Source organism: Rhinolophus sinicus, chromosome 1, assembly GCF_057876585.1.
Source record: "Rhinolophus sinicus isolate RSI-liver-muscle chromosome 1, RSI-T2T, whole genome shotgun sequence".
In the NCBI taxonomy this organism is placed as follows: domain Eukaryota; kingdom Metazoa; phylum Chordata; class Mammalia; order Chiroptera; family Rhinolophidae; genus Rhinolophus; species Rhinolophus sinicus.
Genome location: NC_142501.1, coordinates 16,449,199 through 16,474,318, shown reverse-complemented (window position 1 = coordinate 16,474,318; position 25,120 = coordinate 16,449,199). Strand labels below are relative to the sequence as shown.

At 41.1% G+C, this 25,120-nt stretch overlaps 1 long non-coding RNA gene across 1 annotated transcript in view; it reads left to right on the top strand.

Moving 5' to 3' along the window:
- The window catches only part of LOC109445814 (uncharacterized), a 59,140-nt gene that overhangs the window by 11,937 nt on the left and 22,083 nt on the right, over positions 1–25,120 (top strand). The window contains exon 3 of the long non-coding RNA XR_012494080.2: positions 7,271–7,394. This is a non-coding gene — a long non-coding RNA (uncharacterized LOC109445814). The remainder of the gene's footprint in view (positions 1–7,270; positions 7,395–25,120) is intronic.

The following is a 25,120-nucleotide window of genomic DNA, read 5'->3' as shown; positions in this document are numbered from 1 at the left end:
TTAATGGGCCCTTTTCAGTCCCTTCCCATAGACCCATGATGATAAGAAACAGATGAAAAACCACATTTGCCCCCTTTTCACCAGGGAAGGCCAACTCCAGAGGGTCCAATTAGAGCCCATAGTTAAAGCCTCTTGGACTGTCCTGGGCCCCCTGAAAGGAATGACATTAGGTGAGTGATGAGGGGACCTCCCTCTCTGGGTAAGTGCAGTGAGTGGTCTCATTGTGAAGGCATTTGGTCATCTGAAAAAAGGGTCCGATGGCTGCTGGATCAGATAACAATGCTCCAAATGCTTTCGTGGTTACAAGTTGTTTTCCTGGGCAGTGGAAGATGTGGGTCAAAGCTGCGTCCCAGGCACATGTGATTGGCTTCCCCTCACCCCGCTGTCTTGAACACACACACATACACATGCGCACACACATGGACCTTCCTGCCCCCAAGCCAGGCCTTGAGCTTTGAAAGTCTGGCTGAAAAAAATTGACCAGGGGATGGGTGGTCATCTTAGAGGTTTATACTTATGAAAGTATAAACAAAGTATAATGAAGTTGTTGTGCTGTGAGGATAAGACCACCAGGTTATTGGGGTGAGGGACAATGATGAGACAGTTCTTTTGGGGTCTTTCATTGTACATAAAGGATTTGGTTGGGACCACGTAGTGGGCAAAATTGTCTAAAGCTGGGGTTGGCAGCATAGAGGCAGCGAAGGGCTGGAAGTCAGGGGTGCAGTTTCTGGGCCAGTTCTGCCACTGACTAGCGGTGTGAATTTGGGAGGGGTACCCCTCTGGGGTTCATAATCTGCCTCTGTGCTAGGGGATTTCTCTCTCTGGACCTTTTGATCTCCAAGCCTGTGAGTCCAGGCTTCTCTGAGGCTCAAACATCTGTGTGCCCCAATTTTAGGAGGCCTCTGCTGTTTCTATGTACATTGCTTTGGGATTTGTTTGAAATTTTACATATTCTCCACAAGGTTTAACTTTAATGCAAGTGAGTCTTTTTCCTACCTCTCTGGAATTAACCTACAATGTAGATTACAGGCAGGAAGTAGATGGAGCAGATAAGCATGGAAGGTCTGACTTCTCTTTCTCTTCCTCTTTTCTTTGGACTTTTTTGTCCATATTAAAGCCCAACTCTGGTTTTCTTTCTTCACATTCCTATTTACAGGCTACATAGGACAAAGGTCTCTCAGCAGATCTTACTTGGTCTCTCCTCATTTAAAATTTGAATGAGTTCTTCCTTGCGAAATGGATTCACCTTTTATCTTTTTTTTTTTTTTAATGTGATTAAGGTGAAAGGCAATAAGGACAGAATCAGTACAACTAAGCAAAATTTCATTGATATCTTTTCTTAAACAAATATAACAAGTTTATTTACAAATTATGTATGTATAGAGGCCACATAGCAGCAAATTCAATGCTGATTTCACATTGATGTTGAAATGTACATACTCAGCACTGATAAAAAGTCATACACAAAGTAACTTATATTTCATGTAACGTAACTGGCAACAGAAATAATCACATATGAAGGCCTGTGATTAGCGTTGGCAAAGAAGGACGCAGACTATGTATAGGGAAGGGAGGGTGGAAAGAATTTTCACTTTGGAATTCCTTCTCTTTGGACTATGTAGGATGCTAATCTTAAAGCTGGATACACAGGGTTTTTGTTTAAATCAATGTAATGTTTATTAAATAAAGGGTTTTTATAAACTAAATTTAATATTTATTTTTCCAAAAAAAGGGCCAAAGAGTAGAAGAGAAGTTTTAATTTTTTAATTTCCAGAATGACTCCTGGTTTAATACAATGGTGCTTTGTATTAAAGCACCGTTACAATCACTGGGGAACTTGTTTAAGTGTTGATTCTCAGACCCCACCCCTCAGAGTGTTTGACTCTATAAGCTGAATTGGGTGCAGAAATCTGCGTTTTAACTGGCATTCCACAGTGATTCATATACTTCTGGTCCAGGGAGATTGCACTTTTAAAAAAGCTGGTCTCATATTTATTCAATTTTGTCTAGTTAGAATTTTTTTTTTTTTTTTTTTTTTTGGCTATTTTATACACTGAAAAGCTTAGGTGTATTGTTCGTATTATACTTGAACTTACTTGACAGCATTCTACAGATTGCACGACACACTAGGTAGAGGCCACGTCAAATTCTTTCTGTTTCTAGAACTTTGTACCCTGCCTGTGATACAGTAGACTCTCAGGAGGTATTCGTGCATGTCACTGAACCAAAGGCCCAGCTGTGGTTTAAAATAGCCGCAGCACACAGCCTCAAACTCTGAACCACAAAGCATAAACATTATCTGACCTCCACGAGGCCAGTCTTTGCGTCTTCGCACTAACTCGCACTAACATGCCCTCAGCCATAGCTGTTGTATTATCGTTTAAGTAGAATATGCACCAAGCTTGCTTATCTGTTCCCTAGCTTAAAGGAAATGACGGAGCATGGGAGGAGGTACCTCAACAGCTTTTTCTTCACTTTTCATCACCCAGGTCCCATATTCTCCTGCTAGGGGTGTTGTCTGTACTTGTCTGAAACCTACTCATCATCCAGGGTTAGCTCAGGCCTCACTGGGAAGCCCACATGAATTATTGTCACCTGCTCTTCCATGGCACTTTTGCGTTTAGCAGCTCTTCTGAACCAATCCTCACCTTGGCTGAGCAAATCTTATTGCCTTTGCTGGTTCTCCCCACTCCCACTCCCCACCTTAGAGATACTGGTGGGTGCTAGAATCCGAGTCTCCCCGTACTATTCTTTCTTCCCACGTTCCTGAGATCTGTAGTGGGAAACCACAGTGTAATGCTGAAAACCTTTAGTTTGTACTACTTAATGAGTGACTCAAACATACCCTGCCTTAGGTTCTTATTTGTTATTGTTATTTTTCATTTATATCTAATCCCGCACAACTTCCATTACATTCAACTCTAAGAAAACCTCACAAATCCATTAATCTTTCTACATCACCCCCATATCTCTAACTAGTCCAAGTTACCATCCTCTCAGGATTTTGCCCTAATTTCCTGCTCCGTATCTCAACGTCCCATCCGTATTCCACCCTGTAGCCAGAGTTTTCTCAAAATGCAAAACAATCTTCTTTCTCCCTTGTTTAAATGCTGCATGATTTCCCGTTGCTTTTAAGATAGACAGAACTTCCCAACAGAAACTGCAAGGCTCTCCTGGCATGGACCCAGCCCACTTCTCCAACCTCATCCTCCAACAAGCTCCCTTTGTTCCCTCTGCTCCAGCCACCATTGCCTTCTTTCAGTTTCCTATATTTTCCAGACTGCCTTTTGCCACAGGGTGTTTATACACACGGTTCCCTCTGTTTGATCTTCCCTCACCTCTTCATCTAAGTAACTGCTACTCACAGTACAGAACTCAGCTCAAATGCTTCCCTCACTTCCCTGGCTAGGTCAAACCTCATTCTCACAGCGGCATGGACCATCCTTCAGAATACTTAGTGCAGTTTTAATTTTACAGGTATCATTGTGTTGGCTTGATTATTACCTGTTTCTGTAATTGACTGTGAGCTTCACGAGGACTGGGGTCAAATCTGGTCCTATTCACCATGGGGTCCCAACTATTTACTCCAATGCTTGTCACAGGGTAGGCCCTCGATAAATATTTGTTGAATGGTGGATGTTTGATAGATTTATTTTACATCACTAAATATGTCATTCCCTGGGGATGTGAATGCGCATTAGATATTGCCCTGTATATCTAGGATCTCACCCTCTAGTGGGAAAAACAGACTTGAAAGCTTTTAATTTCAAGAACGTAATAGAGGGATGACCACAGAGCTTGGGATCCAAAGGAAAGAGCAAAAGAATCCACCCAAAGGAATCTATAGTGACTTCCCAGGGGATGCAATGTTTGAGCTGTGTCTCAAAAGATAAATGTGAGTTTTCCAAATGGGGAAACATCCCAAACAGAAGGAAAGTATAAGGAAATGCCTGAAGGTGTACAGCAGCTGGGTGGAGGGTATATAGAGTTCTATATACCTGTTGGTGTTGGGTTGGGGTGCTGGGAAAGGGATGAGGAATGGTTGGCAGGTTGAGGTGAAAGGTCTTGCTAAGCACATTGGATTACAAGAAACAGAGTGAATGGAAGTATAAATAAAATAAACGTCGCGATGTTTGCATGTTGGGAGAGTCATTCAGACTGAAGTGAGGAATCATAGGAGGGAAAGAGAGGAGTTAAGGGGAACAATGAAGAAGCAACTTCAATAGCTCAGATGAGAACAAAACAAACAAACGGGGGTCTACACAAAGCAGTGATAACAGAGAAGGGAGGTATTAAATTTGAGAGCTGTTTCAGAGGAAGAATTAACAAGACTCCATCAGTTGGATGTGGGGTTTGAGAGAGAGGGGGAAGCGTAAGATCAAATTAAGTAGACTCGTAAAATGGCAGAATGGATAACCTGCATAAAAAATACTTCTCGAAGAACAGGTTTGGAAATGAGGGAAGCAATAAATGGTTTATTTTGAACCAGGCTAAGTTTTAGGTGCCTGTGAGCCTCTAGGTAGGAATGTTCAGGGGAGGGTTGGACGATCGCAGGGCTGAACACCAGTGGGTTCTGATGACGCCCTATCTGTTACTTGATTTTATTTTCTGACATTGGTGGTGACCTATAAGAATACATCTGTACTGTGTGTCTTTAAAAACAACAGCAAAAAAACAATAGGCAGCATCTGCTCTGTGCCTGGAGCCAGATACATCATCACCAGGGCAATGAACCACTCAAACAATAGCTTAATTGAGGGAGGGTCATCATATGCTGTCTGAATAATTGAAAAGGCACCTCCAGTGTTCAAATGGAGCATTAATTTGGAATTAACTATCAACAGATGGATGCTGGCTAGGAAAGTGAGTTGAACGGAACTACTTTAAGATAATATCACCACAGTAAGGCACAGAATACACCTACAAAGGATAATTCCATCCAACTGTATGATCTACGGAAGCCACCCTCTGGTTTGGCCCGGGGGAAGCTAGCTGTCTCTCCTGGACTCCCTTTGACTCCAAACCACTCATTGACTTTTTTTCATCTATGTCATAGTTGGAGCATCTAGGTTCAAAATCTCTTGGCAAGAGACAAAGACACTAACTTCAGTTCTTGCTCTTGGTTAAACGCAGGGGCTCTAGAACCAGAGAGTTTTGGGTTCAGATCTTGGCTCTGCCACTTATTGACTGCACAATTAATTTGTTTTCTCTTTCTCAGTTTCATTTTCTGTAGAACAGCGATAATACTGGTAGCTATTTTTAGGATTATATAGTGATGAAGTGACTTGATGTGTGTGAACACCTCAGGGGAGATCCTGGCATTTTGGAGGTACACAGTAAATTTTATTTTATTATTGGATCTTCAAGTTCACAGATTGTGAACTGGGATGTTTTGATAGATAATTAGTATCTTAAAAATAAATGTAAGTGACTTTGGAGGACAGTTCCAGTTTCTCAGACTCCACGAATCCCTTCAAACTCATCCCATTCAGATATTTTTGTTCACCTCCTGGCCCCTGTATGTTTTGGATTTTACAGCCCAATTTAAGAAAGTGCTTTAGATCATGGCTTAAGGATGGGAGGGAGGATGATTTTTCTTAACTTTACACATAAGAACGATTTGTTCTACATGAGGGCAGAGTAATCATTTTGTTACCTGGTTTGATTAGAAATTGCTAAAAACATCTCATTGATTCTGAAATCCCACCACTGAAGAATACTTTCTTTGGATGAAGTGCCATGGGATTGGGGATATTCAGAGAAGCAGCAGCTAGTAAGGCCAGCTTCAGATATGAGTGGCACATTGGTGTCTAGCAATTAAGCCCCTGTGGATTTCTGACCCAGATTTAAAAACTACATTGGTGTTTGAACTTGGTAGAAGATGAGTCCCGATGCAAATTAAGTGTGGTCTTCAAATGGGCAGTCGGTGGACCGGAGCTTTTCACCATGAATCAGGCAATGTACACGATGCTTTATCACAGGAGCCCCTTTCTTCCTAAGCTACCTTGTGTTTGTCATGGTTGGCCTTGGAAAAGCATGAAGGTAGGTAGAAGTGACAATGAATTCCCCCGCCCCAGCATTCCCATATAACCTAAGCTGGTTTATTTCCAGGAAGCAGGAGATACAATATAAATAAATTCATGAATGAGGCTAACTGCATTCAATGGCAAAGTGAGCAGTAAGCTGCTTTTAAAGACAAATTACTTAGATCACACAACTGATCAACGGCAAGAGCAGGGAGTTCTCTGAAAGCCACTCACAGCTGTTTCGGTTCATTCCAGCCCCTCCCAGAAAATTCCGGGCAGAGGACATATTTCCCAGATACTGCCTGACTTGTATGGTCCTTATATATTCGTCTCTGGAGGAAAAGCTTGATTGCATTTTCGATGACAAAGCTGTCACCAAGGGGCTTTAAGTTTAAACTTCCTTTGTTAAGGGACTACCTGTTGCCCACGGCTTTTGAACTTAGAAATCGATCTGGCCCTTTAAAAATCAGCCTCCTTCATCTTTTGTTTATGTGTTTGTTGCTTTGCCTTGTTGTGCTTTTGCTTTCTTATATCAACACGCAACCTGGAACAAGACTGGGAAGTGGAGGAAGTATGCCTTCACCATTCATTCCTTTTTTCTTTGTATGTTTTTTTTTTACTCTTTTAATAGACTAACATCCAATGGACCAGATCCTTGGCTACTAATGGCCGAGCTGATTGACCTGGAGAAGTTTAGGAAAGTGACTTCTTCTTTCCTAAAGAAGGGGCCGTGTCTGTATCTGTGCCAGTGGTAAACGGGAGAGTTGTTGCTGTTGATGAGCACCAATTAACATGTCATGAATCTCTCTGCTGAACCCCTTGCTTCTGACCAGGATTAGCTAATGCATGGACCTTGATGCAGCCACTTTCTCTTCCTAAGTCCAAGGCAGACATTACTAATCAATGATACCCCTCTTTCTGACTGAGGCCAAACTCGGCCTCAGGGCTCCTTTGAACATGTCACCTAAATAGCCAATAGAATGGAGTTGTACTCAAGGTAGAACACCATTTGCCATCCCTACTCTGTAACGTTTCTGCCCCCTATCTCCCATCAGAGTAATTGTTGATGTCTATGTAGCCATTCTTCCCCTCTCATTTTAAGATGGTGAGATGAGACACACGGATAGGCAATGTTTTGTGTATAGCCAGTCCATGTGCCTGGCATTCTAAAGCTGACCTTATATATTCTTATTGAAATAAAGTTATTAATACTAAAATTGACACATGTGCTATACCTTCCACAGATTGTCACCTTTTTTGTCAGTTCTTCAAAATCCGAGAAGCTCTCTGTTGATTGTCATGCCCTGGGCCAGGAGGACCCTGGACTAGTAGAGTCAAGAATCGGTTATCCAGAGTGGAAAAAATCAGGTAAGTAAACACCCATTTTTTTTTCTGAATGAGGCTTATTTCTATCTGACGTTGCTATAGGTACAGAAAAAAGGTAATCAGAAAAATTATATTGGAGAAAGGATTTGGGGGAAAGCAGGGTTAGGAAAGCATCACATATTGTAAGAATAAAAAATCCCTCAAGTTCCCTTTGTGATATAAGCACAGTAGCAGTTATAAAGAGTATTTTAAGATTATTGTCAGATCTAAGTAAGGTAACAAGAGAGAACAAAAGAAATGTAATGGGCCTCAGATGTCTATTCTTGTCAAACTGTGCTTTTAGACCTCAACTATAAGAGGGTGACAACAAAATTTATTGTCCAAACCAGGACATGTTTGAGAGTGAAAGGGACACTATTAATAATTGCATTGGGACAACAGGTGTAAGCTAGGCCATATGGTCACTGTAACCACAGTCCTACCCATTGCAGGAACTTCCGAGTATGTGTCAGTCAGAAGGGAGCAAATGAGGAAACTATATCTGACAGAGGAACAAAGTCTATGAGCACTGTTTTCTTTTCCGTTAAGGGCCAGAGGCATAAGGGCAAACATCAGATAAAGACACAAGGAAGAATATTTAAAATTTGTAGTTTTCCTACCAAGAGGTTGTTCATTATGTATTTTTATTTCAAAGTAAGGATGAATGAGAAGAAAAAAATTCATTTCAAAATAAATGTTTACGTTCCTGGGAGAGAATACACCTTAACGAATAAAGAACCTCAATTTGTAATTTTGAAGCCAGCTGTATAGCTCTAGTAATCAGACATTTCTCTCTGGTCCAACTGAAAAGTCACATTTCTGTGTTTGGGACACTGTAGGTTGCTACAAGTATCACTTGACGACATCCACGCTGATTTCCTAGAGAAAGAAACTAACACTTTCCATGTTATTTAGTCCCACAACAATTCTGAATATTTTACAGATTTGCCATTTTACAAATATCCAAACAGAACTCAGAGATTACTTGCCCCAAGTTACCTCATTAAAGACAAACTGGGATTTGAACTCACCAGGTTTCACGTTTCCCCCACTGCCTAGGATAAAGGCATCAGACAAAACCAGCAAAGAATATTGATTGAGTGCCTACAATGTGCTAGACTATTCTGTGTGCTAGGGGTGCAGGGATGAACCCAAATCGGTGCCCTTTTGATGCTTATAGTCTAGTGGGGAAGGCAGGGAGAGAATTCCTGGCCGAGGGAACAGTACATTCAAAGGTAGTGAAGAGAAGCTCTATCGAGCAGGTTAAAGGAGCATCAAGGACAGGAATCTCACCATGGAGAAGTGAGTGAGAGCAGCTGGGAAGAGAACCAGGAGATAGTGCATGGAGTCCTGTAGCCTCCATCTGAGGACTTTCACTTCCAGGTGAGATGAGAAACAAGAGAAACAAAATAACCTTATTTATACCCACGTGAATGAAGCCTGGGAAAAAAGAGGGGGCAAAAGAGGTGGCAGGAAGACCAGGGAAGAGGGTACCACAGTCTTCCAAGCTATGATGGTGGTTTAGACAAGGGCAGCAGCAGTTGAGTGGTGAAAAGTGGATAGGGCGAGGATAAAGTCTGATGGCCAAGGGACAGGATTTGCTGACGGATTACGTGCTGGCCTTGGGACAAAAAGAGGCACCTGTCAGTGGGATCACAAATGTAAGATTGGGAGCGAGGAGAGATGAGGCTGGGAAGGTAGACAGGACTTCATTTCTCTTCAAATGGAAGGATGTGGGATGTTTACTGAAACTTTAGGTCCTAAACGATCTCCTAGGTGACCCTTTGGGTAGTTTAAGCAAAGGAGAAAAATCATTCCACTTTCCTTTTGGAAAGATCACTGTGTGACAGTGTTTGGAACACATTGGGGGGTGGGGAGAGAAGAAACAGGGAAGGCAGTTGGAAAGTTAAGTGCTGAGTTAAGAAAGGGATTACGAAGCCTTAGATCAAGACAATGGTGGGGGTGGGGGGTTGGGGTGGGTAACATGGAAAGGATACACTTGAGAAATATTTAGGGGTGGAGGTTGCCAGAGGGTAAGGGGGGCGGGGGGTGGGGGGTGGGAGATGAGGGTAAGGGGGATCGAATATATGGTGATGGAAGGAGAACTGACTCTGGGTGATGAACACACAATGGGATTTATAGATGATGTAATACAGAATTGTACACCTGAAATCTATGTAATTTTACTAACAATTGTCACCCCAATAAATTTAATTTAAAAAAAATCAACTTACTAGATGTAAAAGGAGAAGATGAAAAGGGTCCCCCTTTCTGAATATTCTGAAATCTGAGAGGTACAGAAATCAGAGCAAATCCCATATTTTTAAAGGGCCAATATATAACACATAAATTAGTGAACTATTTTTTTAAACTCTCCACTGAAAAATAAGAGTTTTAAAAGAGAGAGTCAAGATACTTCTTACGTTGGGTCAGAATTGAAATTTAAACCATGAATTTGAATTGTAGCGATCCTTTTATTGACTCTGTATGTTATAATGACGTACAGCCATCATATACTATAACACTTTAACAGACAATCCATCCCAACCTGTTGTTTGCTCTCAAGGGGTCACCTTGGGAGTTTGTATAGTCTTATGACTAACGATGCTGCCAGCTGTTGGTGCCAACCTGTCTGTTCTTTGGTGTGTGTTTTTTTTTTGGGGGGGACGGGTGGGCCGTTATTTTTTGTCAGGCTGCTAGTTGCACAAGAATGTAGGTCCCATTATTTTGGCTCCCCCAGCTTTATTTTTCCTTAAGATAGAGACACCTACCTTAATTGTTCACTTTGTTCACATGACTTACCCCCAATGATTTTAGCTTCTTCCTTAAAGTACTCAAAGGATGGAAATTTTCCCCACTGGGGATACGTAAGATACTGTGCTGCAGGCTCTTAAGTCCTATGGAACCACTGTGCTCACCTTTCCTCTAAGACACCGTGGTTCTCCCGGTGTCTGTGCCTTTGGATTTACCGCTACTTCCGCCTCCAGGCTCTTCCTCCCTCCCTCCTATATTTGCATAACTTGTCTTCTAGAATCGGCTCAGCTATCTCTTCCCCTGGAAGTCATTCTTTGCCCTCCAAGGATAAGTCTCTCTGCCATCCTCTCGTGCGCTCCTGGACACCCAGGATTTACCTCTGTCCACTCTGTGGGCTGGGATGCTCCTTGGGCTCTTCTGTCACTTGTTTGTGAGCTCTTAGAGAACTGGGACTTGTTCTTCTACCTCATCACTTGGCACAGGGCTGAGGTGCCAAACAAATGTTTGTGTACTAATTGAATAATATCCCGCTTTAAAGATGGGAACAGCTTTTATTTATTTATTTATTTATTTATTTATTTATTTATTTATTTATTTATTTATTTTAAGCAGCAGCAAAACAGTTGATCTATATTCTGCCACTAACAACTTCAGCAGGGCAATACTCATGCAGAGGCACATGTGGCTGTCTGAAATCAGCTATATTATTTTATTGTTCATACGGAAGAATAGGAGTGCATTGTGAAGACCCGTTTTATTGATATAACTCTAAGAACAGCAACAACAATAGGCACTAACTTTAACTGGCCCCTTGCTTTGCCCCAGGTTCTATGGCAGAGACTGTCAGTTGCCTACTAATTCCCAAGTTCTTACTAACAGGTTTCCTTACTAAAAGAGCACCTATTTTATTGAGGTAAGGACATGTGAGGCTACATTTCCCAGTCTCCCTTGGTTTGGGTGTGGCCTGGGACCTGGTTCTAGCCAATGATCTAGAACAAAGATGTTGGGAAAGACTTCCAGAAGAGCCTTTTAGAAGGTGGAAAGACATTTGAGGAAAGCCTTTTTCCCCATTCCTGACACTTGTAATAGAACCATTTTGCACCATGAGATTACTTTGAAGATGGCGTCTGTCTAAGTTGCCAGAGCCAAAGATAGCAGGCTCCTAGCTCCCTGTGCCTTCACGGGAGCAGCCCCTTAGCTGAAGGTGGCTTCTCCAGACATCTTTTACGTGTGGAAATGAATCCTCCTGTGGTTAAGCTGTTCTTATTTTGGATTTTCTGTTGCAAGTAGCTAGACCTATTCCTAATGAGGTCAAGTGTTTTACAGAGAATATTTCAATTAACCTTCACAATACTCCTGTGAGGTATCACTGTCCCCAGTTTACAGATGAGGACATTTAAGTGGCAGAACTGGGTTTGAATACATGGATGGTCTGGCTCCAGATCCTGCTCTCATGTGAGAACAACGCTCTGTTTTGAGTGAATTCATGCTTTTTCACCAATTTGTGAGTTGTGGATTTTATACCCTTCCAAACATTTCTTGAGATCATTCTTCTTTTCTACCTTCTTTTAAGCATTTTTCATGGGATCAAGATTTATGGTTGGGCAAGAAACCAGCAAGACCTTGTCCCTAAGGAGTTTAGCCCAGAGTTGCCAAACTCAAGGGGTTCACTTTGCCTCCATGGATCAAAGTCAATGGAGACACAAACAGGAGTTTGCAGCAAAGAAAGCAGAGGTTTATTTAAGGAAATGGCACCAAGCCTGAGACACAGGTGAGCTAGTGCTCAAAGACCTAGCTCCCCAATGATGTGTAGATTACAGGTTACATGGGGCAAAATCACGAGACACCATGGGTTAGGGGTTCAAGGTCACGTTGGGAGCTGATTAGTTGTAGGTGAAGTAAGGATAATGAACTGTCTCTTCAGGTCTTGAGACAGTGCTGAGGTCATTCCCAGAGTTCCTTTGTCCAGTGTCATGGGAAAGTAGCCAGGAGGTCATTCCACCTTTAGGGCTTAGGAACTGAAACCTAGTTCTTTAGCTTGCCAGCAGTCCAGACTGTGTGACACTAGTCAGATAGGGGCTACTGTCTTCTGCTGCCTCGGGAGTTGCTGAGTATCAGGAGGAAAGGCTGGATCTCTGAGGGATAGAGAGGAGGGGGAGGGGAGGGGGGAAAGAGAGAGAGAGATAGAGAGAAAGAGAGAGAGAGAGAGAGAGAGAGAGAGAGAGAGAGAGAGAGACTTTCTAGAGCGAGGATTTAAAACTAAATTTAATCAAAGTCACAAGGACCCTTGGTTTCAAAGGTGATATGTGGCTCAAGCAGAGGGGATGTTCTATTGCTCTCCTGGCATCTGTGCAGTAGGAGTTTTCCTTTAGAGAAATGCCAACGCTTTCTTTGTCTTGTTTCATCCACATGATGCTCAGAGACCAAGGCACGGCTGCTAATGTTTTCATTATTTAATGAATAAAGAGACTGAAGCTCCCAGGTTAGCTCTGCGAGGCTACTGACCACTTTTCATTCTGTGCTCGGGATTCAGCACTTGTCACTCTGTCCTGCCTTGGGACTTTGGGGGACCAATATAACAAATAATACCCTGGGAGAATTTGAGAACCCCAGGGGAACCTCTCTAATACCACTCAATATATTTCTTTTAATTCAATTCTAAGTTTCAAACTAATATAAATTTTTATGCCACGAATTCTAAAGAACTCTCAGGGGGAAAAAAAAAACTCAGAAAGGAAAAAATTACAGGTATTTGTTCTTCTGCTTTTTGGGGAATATAAAAGGGCCATCATGTAAACATACATTATCTGGATTTTATCTGTCACATCTTACTTATGTATAAAAAGACAATTCAATTTCTAATAAATATCTCTTAGATTCAATTCCTTTATAAAATGTTAAGCTCAACTGTGTCCTTGCCTTTCATCTAATGAAACTCATTCTAACTCTTAAGAGGATCATGTCATTTTGCACATCAGTGAATAAGCCTCACAACTCTCATTTCAACCCACAGCAAATGCCCTTGAGATTAGAGCTTGATGGTTAAACACAAAAGGTCCCAATGCCCTAAGATTCCACAGATGCCTGTTGAATTACCAGGATGCCCACAGACTGCAAATACTTAACAAAAGAGGTTTCTCCTCCCTGACACCCCCCACACTCCCACCCCCACCACAACTAAAAGAGGGGGGAAAAAACCCTGAGACTTCAAACAGTGCACCTGGCTGTAATCTTTTCTACTTGAACTAATTGCTATTTGCAGTGGCATAAGGTTGGGGGCAGGGGAGGGAGTGGAGACTCCTTTGGCTAATAATGAAGTATCAAACCACAGAATGATTTCATACAGTCGGTTGTTCCATTCCAGGGCAGCCAACATCTTACATTAATTTTCAATCGCAGGAAATAGAGTTCTCATACAAAGAAATACATTCCTAACAAGGTACAGGAATTAATTTTCAAAATGCCCTTGATACAAACGCAGGCAAATAGTTTCAAGTTGTTTTGGATTTTCAGAGGGTCTTTCACATATGTCTGAAAATTATTCAACTTCTGGCCTTTTCAAAAGCACTAATGTTCTTAAAAGAGAAAAACCCCAGTGTTTAGCATGACCAAGGTTTTCATTATGCTTTCATGTTTATGCTTATTTTTTTAATGGCTATCTCACCAATTAGATAGTACATGTTATGTGGACAGGGACACTGTCTATTTTGGGTCACCACCATAGCCTCAGTTTTCAGCAGAGTGCCTGGCATATGGCAGGTGTTTAATAAGTCATTGTTGATCAAGTGAATGAATGAAATCCCAAGGCAATTTTTCAAATGTTTGCAATAACATCCTGTCATCAGATGATTAAAAGAGAAGAGATAGAAGGAAGGGCATTTATAAAATTCTATAAATTTTGTTGTTTGTAGAGTGCCTCATCTAAGTGGAAATATTTTCACGTATAGTAAAAATGATGGTTATTATGTTATTATTATTATTAATTAGTAGTGGTGGTAATAATAACAGTGGGGTGTGGTAGTGGCCTTGAGCGATTACCATGTACAAGGGCTTAGTTCTTGGCATAAATCATAGTTTACTGTGGGGGCTAAAAAAATGCATACTTTTCCTCCACATTCTGAGCTCTTCTAGCTGGTCTAAAAATCAAGTTAACAAAGACAGATTAACAAGAGAAAATAAAAATTTTAATTCATGTGCATGGGAAATTCCCATAAGCATGGAAATTCCAAAGGCAGTGAGGCAACCCTGGGTACATAAGACATTTTGGGACAAAGGAGAAAGGGGGAAGTGGTATGAGATTTCAGAAGTGAGAATGGGCGAGTTAGAGGTAGCTGAGGAATAGCAAAACATACGGCATATATGGACAGTTTTTGCTGGGCAACTCAGAAACAATGGGACACAGGGTAACTAGCTAACAGGCTCCTGCCCGATGTCCTCTTATTTACCACACTTAATTCAGATTAGGCTAAGGCAGCATTCTAAGATTTCCTTCCTGAAGCAGGGTTGTGACTGACTCTCTTGAGCAGGCAAGAGGGTGGAGGACCAAAAGTTCTTTCTGAAGCTTATGTCTTAATAAACAGCTTAAAATCAATATCCCCCAAAGCCCCTTCACAGTGGCAAAGTGTTGGTTCCCTTCATTATTTTCCCAGCTGCTCTGTAGGATAGTTCTTATTACTATGTCCATTTCATAGATGAGAAAACGGAGGCATAGATGCATTAAATAACTTTCTGAAAGTCCTACCTTTCCCACAGCTAGGAAGTGGCAGAGCTGGGACTAAATTTCAGCCCATCTTTTCCTCCTTCCCTTCCCGTCCCGTCCCGTCCCATCCCGTCCCGTCCCGTCCCGACCCGTCCCGACCCGTCCCGACCCGTCCCGTCCCGTCCCATCCCGTCCCGTCCCTTTCCTTTCTTCTTTTCTTAAAATAGCATAATGGTGGTAGCCACATGGTAGACATGGTAATTTGACTCTATAAACATCCATTCTCCCAACCCTTCTCTCCTAATAGACTTGAAAGTTAAGCACATTGTTTCCCAGCATTCTTTGCATCAAGGCTGGCCATATGACACAATCTGGGGCAAAGAGTTAGACGCAGAGAGAGGCTTCAAGCCGGCAGGCGGGGGGGGGGGGGGGGGGGGGCGGGGGGGGGATGGGGGCTTGGAAAAGCTCTTGAATTCTTTAAAAAAAAAAAAAAGTGACAAGTATAGCCGGCATTCCCCCCTTTCCCGTCCACTTTGATCCATTATTGAACATGATATTTGTCTGGAGGTGCAACCACCAAGTTGCGACCTTGAGGCCAAGAGAATCACCAGGCAGTCAACCCCAGCAATGTGAACCCACTGAACCAACTTCAGTTACCACCTACCTGTTGACTTCTTCTTATGTCAGATAAATAAGCCTCGATTTGTTTTAGCACAGTGAATCCGATTTCCCAGTATTTGCAGGGGAAGTCATTCCAAACGACGCCAATCTGAACCTTCTAAATTCAAGGCTAAGGACCTAGGAAGCTGCTTCAAGCGCAAGCTAAAGAAAATGACTTTTGGTGATGAAACAAAAGTAACCCTCTCACTCGTGTTGAGGTTGAATCTTGCAGAGTGGCGATATTGAAATCCAAGTCAGATAGAACACCCTAGATTGTGAAATTAGGTATAAATATCTATATTTGCCATTGTCTCCCCCAAGTAGTCACAGGCAGTGAGTGTTGCTAATAAAGAAGTGTAAATCAGTGTTTTGCAAACTGTAATCAGATTAAAAGAAAAAACTCAGAGACATGGAACAAACCTGATAGTCCACAAATGGGAGTTCATACATTTGAAAGGATTCTACATCATTGCTCAAAAAAATCCATCTAAATTTTGTGGCCCGATGTAGATAAATCACAGGGTCTGTCATCAGTCACTTAATGTTAAGAAGGAGCATAGATTCCTGCCTGAGTAGCCATGCTTTTTGCTATTTTACTCTATCTTTAAGAATGATCCAGCAGAGTTTCTTAAAATCTGCCTAAATGGTAAACTCAGAATAAGGATTTTCTCATGTCCCACATTTGTATTTTTGTTGGTAGTTCTCTACTGGTATGTGTTGGCCCTTTTGTTAGTTTGGAATGGCCTCTTCCATTTGGATCTAAAATTCGTAGCCTTCGATAGAGAAAGATTGTCTTTATTCATTGGGAATATGGCATGAATTAACCTGGCAACTTGTTTCTCCAAATCATTTGGTTTAGTTCATGTATTCATTCATTCATTTAGCACGATGTTGGACATTTTATGGCTACACGTCTTTAAGTGCGGTCTTGCTGGCAGTTAAAAGTGAATTGGTAGTTTCCAAGACAAATATAATAACCTAAATTTATTCATATTTTTTCACAAATTTGAAATGTAAAAATAACCATGGTTTTCACAGAGATTCTCTTATGTTTTTCAAGGTTGTTTTGCTCATGTTCACTTAACTAGTGTGTTTTCACCTTATTTACATGTTACTGTTTATATTTGTCGAACTCTCATTTTCCATCATTATTTTGTGGTGTTGTATCTACAATTCCCATACGTAGATTGGTGGCTCAAAAGTGATTTGCTGAGCATAATATTAGTGATGACAATAGGTATGTAGTTACTACCACTCAAAATAATATTATGAACAAGAAAAAGGACTCAAGTGTAAGTGTCAATATGTCTGTGTTGGGACAAGTGACTATGTATGCTGATGTGACATTTCCCCCAAATGTGTTCACCAGAAGAATAAAAATTAATGTCTGAGAGTACATTTTACCATAAACAAATTATACCTAGAGGATCCTGACTTTCAAAATGAATGAATGAATATCTGACAGCTAGATCATATTACTCTCTAATACCCAGGGTGTTATCTGTTTTGAAATTTTATAGAGTAGAAACATAAAGCTAACAATACTTTCACTTAATTTCTAAACAAAGCCTAATGGTATTACTTGAGTATCCCCAGAAAAAGAACAAAATAATGTTTTCCAGTACAAAATTAGTGAATTAGTTAAGGAAGTGAAGAGACCAAAACTCTTTAAGAATCATCCAAATTCATATCCCCTGAAGCAAAACAACTTAGCCACCCTGTGGCCGAGACCATTATTAAGACTGGCCTCATAAAAAAATATTATGCCCTGGAAGCAATCAGGATGAGGCTTTGGCAAGGTCCCCTCATCCAATGATACTTCTGGATTTCCTATTTGGGGTGGTGCACAACAGAGAGAAATTGCTATTATTTATTGATGGATGAGTATTGATATGCAGAGTCTGAATAGCTCTTAGCTTTTATGCAGGACACATGTGAGGGGCAAGTGCAAAATATAACATCTTGCTCCATTTAATTGCTTAAGTCCCCACCTGAGGAGAAGACATTTTCCATGCAGTTAACAGTTATTTTGTGATTCACGTGCAGGCTACAAAAGGTGGCTGGAATTAGCGGTGATGACATTACCCAGCAAATAAAAGAGCTCGCACCCAGTGCCATTTCACACACCACCTGATTCAAAGAGAACCAGCAGAAAGAACTCCAAGAAACAGTATTGACATTGTGCTCTAGGAAGACAATTGCACTATTACCCCTCAAAGTTGTGCAACAAGGTGATCCTGATGCTATGCCACCTGCTCTTGAGTCAGGGTTGAAAAAAAGTGGTGAAAATTCCAAATCCAAGCAAACCATGTCTAATGAATATAAGTTGTCTAATGAGTCTTGTTCTTTGTTATCAACTGAGCAGCGAGTATAGTAACAGTCTGCTTTTGGGCACTAGCATTTGCTGGCTCTTGAGGGGCAATGTGCAATTATAATTTTTTTCAAATGAAAGATGAGAAAAAGCAATATTTTTCCACGACACTAAAATACCCTTTGGAAAACATCATTTCCAAACATGGCTCAAGTGAGCTATCTCAATGATATATATATTCTCCATATTGGTTCCAAAATGCCCTGACCTTTACTGTCAAGGATTAGATAGCATCGTAGGATTACTTAAGAAAACCAAACTGGTATAAACTCTTCCATCGCTGGGAATTTAAGTCATTCCCAGTATTTGATGATGTTCTTCACTTGTTGAAGATAATCATTGATGATACATTATTGGTCATATTTTCAAACCACATTCAAATGCTTCAACATACCATGAAGAAATACTTTCAAGAGCAGAAAGTAACAAAATGGGTGCATTAGGAATTCACTGACTAATAAATATCTCCCAAGTTGAAAAAGGCAATTTCCAGCATTTGGATAAGATACCCTTATCGACTAGATATCCCAAACTACTGAATGCTTGCCACCAGCTCCAACCGTCTTCCTCTATGCTTAAACATGTAAATTAATATATGAATAAACACACATCTGTTCTCTTCCTTCTCATTCTTTTTGTTAACAAAAGGATGACATCTTACCATACATTTTACTCTGCAACTTGCTTTTTATTACTCAAAAATATATTATGGGTAACTCTCAAAGACAATAGGTACAATAAGTCAATTTATTTAGAATACTGTAATTTTGTAAGTAAAGAAAGAAAAAGAACCCAACTGTATGTGAAACTTACCTCACATGAAGAACAGTTACAAATGAATCTGTCATTAATATGACAAAATATTATTCATTTTGAACTTTTATGTAATAGTTGCTCATTTAAAAACAAGAATATATTTTGAATAGTTATTGAAGTATAACTGACATACAATAAACTGCAAACATTTAAAATTTAGTAAGTCTTGATGTATGAATTTATTCATGAAAAAATCACCACAATCAAGATAATGAACATATCTGTCACCCCCAAAAGTTCTCTCATGTACCTGTGTAATCTCTCCCTCTGGCCCCACCGGGCCCCAGGCTGCAGGTTACGTTCAGGTCTTCTCCAGATGTCTCATCCTGGGACCAGCAACCACATAAGCTATATTCCTCTCCTAGTGATAACAGAGGCACGAGAAGCCATCCAAGTCAGGCAGGCTCATAAAACTTCTCCTTGTTTCACAACCACTAACATTCCATTGGCCAAAACAATTCACGTGGCAAAGCCTAACATCAAAGTGGTGGGGAAATGTATTCTACTCACTCTATGGGATGTCCTGCCTAATTACATGGCAACGGACATGGATATATTATTATTCTTTAACTGAGAGGAAGTAAAGGACTGGACAGAATAACTCAGTTACAATAAACAGGCAGCTGAAAATATGGGACTGGTGTTCAAAGCTGGGAATTCACATTTGGTAGTTGAAGCCATCAATGGGTTTGACAGCATACAGAGGGGAGAGTGTTGAATCAGATGGAAGCTGGAACCTTTAGGAAGACCACATTTAGGGAGTAAGTGCCAGACAGGAGAATGAGGGGAGCAATTAGAAGGCCGGAGGAGGATCAAAAGTGCAAAAGGAAAGTGTTGTTAGAAGTCGCCTTTCAAACACCCAAAGGTCCTACAAAAATTTTAATAATTCTTACCGTAGGCATTTTATGGCTTATCCCCACTACTCCTAACCTTCTTCTTACCTTCCTTCTCAGCCAGATAAGTGAACTGAACTATTTGGCTGAAGTCTCTGATCCCATTTGTTTATCACTAGATTCCTATTGTAACCGAATCAAGTATTATAAAGGGGTAGAATAGAGTTGATTTCAGGGTTTTTTGTTTGTTTGTTTGTTTGTTTGTTTGTTTGTTTTGTTTTTAAGGCTTTAGAACATACACAATGAAAGATTATTTACCATTGCAAAAAACCTTTTTATACAAATACATATGTCTAAATTTCATGTGTTTACTATGAAGGGTGTTAGGTATTGCACATAAATGTATTGTATGGTCAGTGTTCTGGAATAATGCACGCTCACTTGTTTTCTGTGATTCATCCCTTCATAAACACTGGGAGGACCCTAACCACAGCTGTACAGAAACTTCCATAAGAAAACCATAATGGGCACTGCACAAATTGCCTTTTTTAGATTTGGGGATTCATTGCAATTGGGAATGTTGGATGAATTTCCCTGAGGCTTGGCTTGAGGAACTCCCAGGCACTCTGTGCCCAGTCCTGAATCTGGAACATGGCTTTAGGTGGAAAATATGCTCCAAACTCAAGGCTAGGTGTGGCGGTGGTGTTTTTATTGTTGCTGTGTATGTAGTAGGCTCCATAGAAAATTAAAATAAAAAAGTAATTATTTGTAGAAAGCACTGCTTTTCCATCTTGGGCATGAATTAAGAAGAGAAAGTGGTAGTTCATTAAAAATGTTCTGACATCATGGCATGTCAGTTATCAATTTATGGCTTAAAACTTCCTCTGTTTAACCTACCATATGGTTTCTAGCTCCTAATTGAATCAAAACTGCTACCCACAGTATTTAAGGATTTCAAAAATCATCCCCAGCTTTTCTCCAGCTGCACCTCTTGGAGGCACTCCTTTCCTCAGATTGACTCTTCAGCCAGACCTCCTCTCTCATCTCTGGCCTGAGTCACCCTTTTCCTTTCCGTACTTTTCTCTTCCTATACCGTTTGTCATTAAATCCCATCCATCCTTCACATGTCAGAAAGGAATCATTTCTTCTGGAAAGTCCTTCCTGAACCAGCCAACGCTATGTCAGTGTCTTTGCCAAGGACTTCCATAACCAACCTTTTGTACTGATCGCTCTGTATGGTAGTTACCAGTTTACTTGAATTTCTCCCAATGAAATAAGCTCCTGGGAAGTGTATCTTTCACCATTACAGCCTCAGCTCACAGCTGGGCCCAGGCACATGAACCCAACTGGTAATTCATACATGCTCGTTGAATGAATGCCTAAGCGACAAGGTTCCTATCTTTAGCGAGATCACAATCTACCCCAGAGATTAGTGCACAGAATACTAGATGAGTTTAAAAAGTTATTTTTACAGAAGTTTAGAGATAAGGGTAAAGTTTGATGGAGAAAGCAATATTTAAGCCATTCTTTGAAGGATTTCATTCCACAAATGAGGAATAAAGGGTGGAGGGAACAGACTAAACAGATATGTAGAGAAGACCTCATTTATGTTCTCAGCATGTGAAAGAAAATCTCACTTTCTGGGATGGTCAAGGGCACCATGGTAACCCAACTATGGCAAAGAAGTGTGAACAAGAGACTTGGGGCCAGATCCTGAAAACCCCCACAATATGTGCGGGGACAGTGGTAATGAAAATATGGTCCAGCAGTATCAGCACCACCTGGGAAGTTGGAAGACAAGCAAATTCTCTGCCTCCACCCCCAGACTTCCTGATTCGCGAACTCTGAGGGTGGGGCTTAGCCACCTGTTTCCACAAGCCCTCCTGGTGATTCTGGTATATGCTGGAGTTTGAGAACTAGTCCAAGATGTTTGGAATTCTCCTCTGATCCCACTGTTGCTGTGTTTGTGTTGACCGTAGAACATCTTCCCTAACCGTCCTGAGGGACGTTGTCCTTTGAGGTTAATTTGACCAGATGTCTATTATGTGGTGCATCTGCTGGCTTCTGGATCATATGTCAGATATCTTCAGGGAAGTCTGACCTCAGAAATCAGCCCAGTCCATAATTTCTGCATTAACACATTGCATCCTCTTTCCAACTCCCAAGTTTATCAATGGACCACTCTTCCCCTCCTTACAGAGGTTGTCTGTGGGATTGCTCTGCCTGGATGTTTCCAAGAGAAGCCAGACTCTGTTCCCTTAATACTCAGTAATTCTCATAATGATGACCATACTGTCATTTAGAGAAAGAAGGCTGTCTCTCTGCAGAACGCACACTGAAGTCAACTTTCCCCCCGACTCATTCCCATGGAGACGTAGTACCTGGGATTAACAAAAGATGGTGCATTTTTGGGGGGTGCGGAGAGCTGCCCACTTTCCTTAAAGATGCTCCTGATTTGTTTTGGCTGTGGACGTCGGATTTCTCAAATAATCCAAATCTATTCCCTCTCTCATGCTTTTATCCCCTTTCTTCCACCCTCTCTCATCACAAAAGTCTCCAAACCACCCAAATTAGGTACGTTACCCCATGTTATATATGCTCTTAAGACCTGGTTCTTTACAGTAGGAATGCCCATTTTTGTAATTATTTAACATGTCTTTCCCACTGCACTGTGAATTATGAGGTTGGGCACCATTTCCAATTTGTTCACTGCTACATCTCCACGTTTTATAGCAGAACCTGAATCACGGAAAGTGCTCAATAACTATTTTTAAAATTCTATGACTGAAGGAGTGGTGCATTTTTATAATACAGGTCACAAGAATTCACCTCCTAGTAGCCCCAAGGCGTAGAGTCAGGTAAACACTGGGCACTAAATAAATGATTTTCGATACCTTTGCACATACTATTGCCCTCTACTGGGACTGTCATCCTTCAGCTTCTGTGCTTATGAAAATCCTAGTCTTTCAAGATTCGAGTTTCAACCACCATGTAAGACTCCACACACTGTCCATTTCACAACTCTAGGAAGTGCCATTGACATAGATGGTGACGTGAATGGCGGCCCCTGGAGTTGTGCAATATAAAGACCGCTTCCAGCTCAAATGTCTCCTTTACTAGGAAGCTTTTCTGGATCTAGACGGCAGTCTCTATAAGGGCAGGGATTTTGGTCTCATCCAGCACCTGGAATGGTGCCTGGCCCATAGCGAGCAATGAATACAGGTTTGTTGAATACATGAATCAAGAGCCATGGTCCTCTATGTTTTACACCTTGTCTATGCTTATAGTCTGGCAACTTTTTTTTTTTATGTGGAATGATGTTCATAGGTTCACTCATGATTATGGCCCAGCTCCCACTAATTCTGAACTTTGCTCTTTTTTATACTGAAATGTTAGGGTTTCAGAGAACATATAATTAAAAGATTGAAGGCCTTATGCCATGGCTATATACAGGTGGATCAACTCTCCAGAGAAACCTCTGGAAATTGTGCACACCCATGTTTTAATGTAGCCTGGAAGTTTTACCTCAGGGTGTGGTACAGGCGGTTTAGGCCACAAACCCTGGTTTCTGAGAAGCACTGTTTTGAGAGTGAAGGCTTTGGAAACTTGGATAGGAAGCATGAATAAACTCTAATGGAGGACAGTTATACTCAGAGGCGGTCAGCTCAGCACAAAACATTAGTTACAGCTGCCAGGCATTGCTGGCTTCAATTGTATAAAAGGGTGGTGTTCTGTGTTCCGAAGAGTTGGGGGAGGGGAGGGACTGCACCATAAGCTCAGGTGACCTGACCTCGTATTTCAGCAGAACCAGCTGAGATATATGACTTCCTGTTCTGTGTATTAACGGATCTCAGACAGATCTTGCAGCATCATTTGTTGTCTTTCATATGCTGCAAAGCCCAAGTACTTATCCATACTTGACTGGACACACCTCACATGACAGGACATTTATATGAAGATGTTCTGTGTTGGCCTGGAAAGATGGTCAAGCCATTGTCCAGGGTAGGACATAGGTTAAGTGTCAGCAAACTACAGCCCTGGGCCAAATCTGGCCTGCATACAGTTTTTGGAACACAGCTATGCTCATTGTTTAAATAATATCTAGGGCTGTTTTCATTCTCTAATGGCAGAGTTGAGTACTGAGATAGAGACCACATGACCCCCAAAACTGAAACTATTGACTTTCGGGTCCTTTATAGAAAAAGTTTGCTGGCTCCTGACTTAGGAGACTAAGCCTCCCTCTGTCAGTAGGAGGTGTCATGTTGTAATTGCTTATTATTTTAACTCTTTCCCTCAATAGAGTTAAGTTCCACATTGTCCAGGGGACCTCTGTCTTATTCACTGGGTGTCCCCAGGAATTGGCCCACACTATAAGCTTACTAAATACTACTCACATTAATTAACTAAGGACTAAATGGGTGGATACAGAGCAAGGGAAATAAAATATGCCTTTAAGGGGCCCAGAAACTACCAGACCTTTGACATCACATTGATGACTTTCAGACTAAACGTTAATTTTTGTTGTTTAATTTTTTAAGATGAACCACTTAAGAAAAAGTTGCATCAAAGTAAATGTGGGACTGTTGGTTCATATGCGCTGACTGACTTCTATTTTGATTTTAGAAACGTTTGCATTGAAAATTTTGACCTTCAATAGACAAAAAAAAAAGTATATTTAGGAAGCCTCAAATGCTTTTTCAGGGGCATCTTAACAGCATTGTACTTTTCTATTGTATAAATTTTCCAGGGTTGCCATAACAAAATACCACAGCCCGAGTGGCTTAGCCAACAGAAATGTATTTTATTTTCTCACATTTCGACAAGCTAGAAGTCCAAGCTCAAGGTATCAACAGGTTTAGTTTCGTCTGAGGCCTCTCTCCTTGGTGTGCAGATGGCTGGCGGCTTTCTCACGGCGCCTTCACATGGTCTTCCCTCTGTGTTTATCCCTGCTGTTCCCTTTTGTGTCCAAATTTCCTCTTCTTATAAGGACACCAGTCAGATTGGATCAGAGCTTATACTAATTACCTCTTAAAAACCCTCTCTCCAAATGCAATCACATTCTGAGGTACTGGGGATTAAGGCTTCAACATGACACAATTCAGCCCACAATACCCATGTACTCTGTGTTCTTTCTTCTTCTCTGTAGCTTTAAGTACTTGTATAAAACAACATGTGAGGTGACTGTCATGTCACTCACCACCAAGACTGCTGATAAGGACCCATCCTCAGTTTTCTCACCTTCTCCTCGAGAGCTTACTAATGACTGTTTCCGCCAGTTCAAGCTTCCAACTAAGTTTTCAGGGTAAAATTTTTCCCGTCATAGATAAATCATTTAAATACTTTCAATGCACTACATGTGTTTAGAAGTGGGGGGAGAGTATGGGAGGACCACTTAACCCAAATGTTCAAATCATAGGAGATTGATTAAGCCCATAATCTAGTCACAGTGTAGAATGTGATGTCGTTTTAAAAAATGGTTTTCTGAAGAATGTTTAGTGACCCTGAAGGCTCTGTACGATATTGTTAAAGGGGGAAAATGCAAGTTGCAAAAAATATTTATTTACTCATTTGCGTTGAATATTTATTGAGAACCTGT